Source organism: Drosophila ananassae (genome assembly GCF_017639315.1).
Source record: "Drosophila ananassae strain 14024-0371.13 chromosome 4 unlocalized genomic scaffold, ASM1763931v2 tig00000066, whole genome shotgun sequence".
In the NCBI taxonomy this organism is placed as follows: Eukaryota; Metazoa; Arthropoda; class Insecta; order Diptera; family Drosophilidae; genus Drosophila; species Drosophila ananassae.
Genome location: NW_025319039.1, coordinates 37,236 through 40,573, shown reverse-complemented (window position 1 = coordinate 40,573; position 3,338 = coordinate 37,236). Strand labels below are relative to the sequence as shown.

General features: G+C 39.3%; 1 long non-coding RNA gene across 1 annotated transcript; it reads left to right on the top strand.

The window, feature by feature from the left end:
* The first annotated feature begins 1,904 nt into the window (after positions 1-1,904).
* On the top strand, positions 1,905-2,914 carry LOC123257792. The gene is made up of 2 exons (XR_006507893.1): positions 1,905-2,339; positions 2,398-2,914. It is a non-coding gene; the product is annotated as an uncharacterized LOC123257792 (long non-coding RNA).
* Positions 2,915-3,338: the final 424 nt, after the last annotated feature.

The following is a 3,338-nucleotide window of genomic DNA, read 5'->3' as shown; positions in this document are numbered from 1 at the left end:
TCCAACAAGGTGGCGCTCAACGGAACCTGGTTCATAAACCAGCTGGGCAGCTCACTGAAAAAACCTGCCGTGTCGGGTATGACAATAATAAACGTCATTGCTCACTACAACCGGCTCAGCCTCCCGTTTCTTCATGAGCTTAGCCTAAGTAACCTACACCACATCGGGGCCCTCAGAGAAAGACTGTCATCGGGACCCCGTCTCAACATTTGCCTTATTCTACTGGCTGCCCTTTCCCTATGCGCAATCCTGTGGATTACCAAATATCACCTGAAGGCCAATCGTCGCAGGAAATCGAAGGCCGACGACGATGTAGAAAAAGTAGATCCTCGGGACGACGACCATTTAAAGGAGGGAGGAGTTAACACGCGCAGGCAGAATTTAGGAAAAGTGCCAAATTGCAAACCGGATCCGGTGGCCCGCACGCGTAACGAGAGAGGTGCTGACCACGCATTCCAAGGGCAACTGTCAGCGGACCGGCTCGGGCACTTGCGCAACAAGTGATCGTTGCTGGCCGAATACGGAATGCTGACACTGCAACTGGGCAACTGCGCCGCAGCCCAACGAAGGCTTCGAAGTACAGCCCGGGTAGTATTCTAATTTAGTCTTAAGCAGAACTCCGCAGCCTTAGCTCGCGTTATATCTTATATTTGTCAGTAGCCCTAACCCTAACGGGCTTGTGCGAAACAAATTAAGCAATAAATTAATATAAAAAACCACAACACAACCACTTATTACTAACTTATATAAGTCGGAACGAGATCGGCCGAGATCGGCCGACTGTATCCTATAGCTGCGTAGAACGAATTGGCATAACTTTGTTGTTTTTTAAGTTAGAAAGATGGGACTTGGTACATATTCCATTTTGATTAAAATAAACTGTTCTGCCGAAAGGATCGCCCGACTATATCATATAGCTGCCATATAACTGAACGATTGGAATTGGCATAACTTTGGTGTTTTTTAAGCTAGAATGATGGGACCTTATTCGGATTCCATTTTGGGCAATCGAATCAGATCTGCCAAATTTCATAAGGATCGGCCAATTGTACCCTATAGTCTACATATAAATGAACGATCAGAAATGGAACACCCTTAACTGCAAGGGTATATACTTCGGCTCCGCCCGAAGTTAGCTTTCCTGTCTTGTTTTTCTGTATAAAACTACTCGAGCTTTTCAATTCGTTATTTCGGGTTGTATTCGGTTTCAAGACGGTAATTTTTTAGGTATCTTGATTGCCATTCTAACTAGTAAGCTATTGGGACTTGTGCCAGCATCAAATATCTTAATTATTTCTATTTAATTCTCTCAGTGTAACTAGCCGCAGCGGTCCACTAATTGCCCGTTATCAGCTGTTCCATATTCTTTGTTTCTCCCAGATTCGCATGCGCTTTTTTGTTCTTTTGTAGCGCATGCACTTTGGGAGCTTTGGTGGAGCTTCTGCGCAAGCCCTTAGGTTTTAGGCACTTGTATATTCGGCGGTGTTTGGATCGGCCGCTGCATTTGTTTTGGGGTTAAATTGACCCATAATAAATTGAATTGTAAATTGAACCTCGTTTTATTAATTCGGTCGCTATTAAAACGCTGATAGCTCAACATAAGCAATTTAAACTATTTTAAGAACAAATAATAACACTGATTTTAGTTTATTTTTTAATTCATCTAAAACATCTGCCAGAAATACATATTTTTTATTATTTTGTTCTTTCCTCGTAACTAAATAATAATGTTCTTTATACTTAAGCACGGGCTTAAGGTATTAATTAAATTTATATGAATGAAACAACGCTGTTCATAAGGGTTCAAATAATAGCAAATACCAATAGAAAATTTTATTATTATTTTTTTTTTATTTTATTTTTGTTTTGTTCTTAAACATAAGCTAACTGTGGGTCTATCGCAGAGGACCGGCAGCGTTCGGCTGCTTGCACTTTCGGCTGTGTAGACAGACGGATATTGATGTTATTATTAGGTTACTGAATTTTGGTTCTCGAGAATTCAAAGTTGCCAATTTGTATTTGTGAATGATGGCAATATTGAAATATTTCTAAGAAATCAAGTAGGCTTTTGTTAAAAATACGTTATGTTGTTTGATTCGGGTTGTATTGTTTGTGGTTTCCTTAAAACCCTTAAGAAACTCAGATCATTTATTGAGATTTCTGGGTATTACAGGAGATTTATTATGGGCTACGCTGCAATAGCCAATTCACTCACAAGAATACTTAGAGGGGAAGACGGACGAATATTGAAGAGAACCTCAGCAAGAAAAATTATTCAACTTGATGACGAAGCTATTAAAGCTTTTGAGAAACTTAAAAACGCACTCGTATTTGACGAAGTAGTATTACAATGTACCGATTTTAACAAAGAATTTATACTAACTACAGAAGCTTTAGATCATGCAATAGGACCCGTGTTGTCGTCACAAGCTGAAATACCAATCCGCGAAACCGGGTATGAAACCGCGAAAAAGTAAATGCTAGCCGTGTTCTGGGCTGTAAAAAAATTGAACAGCTATCTCTACGGTGGGTCTAAAGTAAATATCTATACCGACCACAAACCCCTTAGACATGATTTAATTGGAAAGGTGGAATAGCTATTAATAGATGGAAGTCATACCTAAATGAATATAATACGGAACTACTGTATAAACCAGGAAAGGAAAATGTGGTAGCTGATGCTTAAGCAAGATAAAGTCAATTCAATAACTGGGACACAACATAGTGTTCAAAGTTCTTCACATAATCAGTATTCCAAGTACCCAATAAACGCATTTAAAAATCAAATTATTATTCACAAAGAACCCCCACATGTCTATAAATTTACTATTCCATTCCCTACATTTCATGAAACACTATATCACAGTCAGAATTTTTAGACAATGATTTAATGTATATGTTGCAGCACCGTTATTTTCCGACATCGTATTAGCACAACGATTTTCGGTTTTGCACACACGACGACCAAATTGCAAGTGTCCCTGCCTGCGTCTTCCCTTCTTATTTCTTTCATTACCACCGAACCACACTCGGCGACAGCGACACTACACTGTCGCCCTGCTAAAACGACATTTCTTAAAGCGACAACACACACACACAAAACCAATCACAGTGCAATTAATGACTGTTCAATATTCCTATAAGGATGACAGCATACCCATACACTCATACCAACTTCCACACATTTCTTAGTGTGCGCCGAAATATATATTACAAAATTATCTAAACCACTCGGTTATAAATGGCATTTACATAACGGAAGATTTAATGGGTAAAATCCTAAAGATCCTTTAAGAAGCGGACCAAGACGAAATAATTCTGACTGCTCATAATAAAGC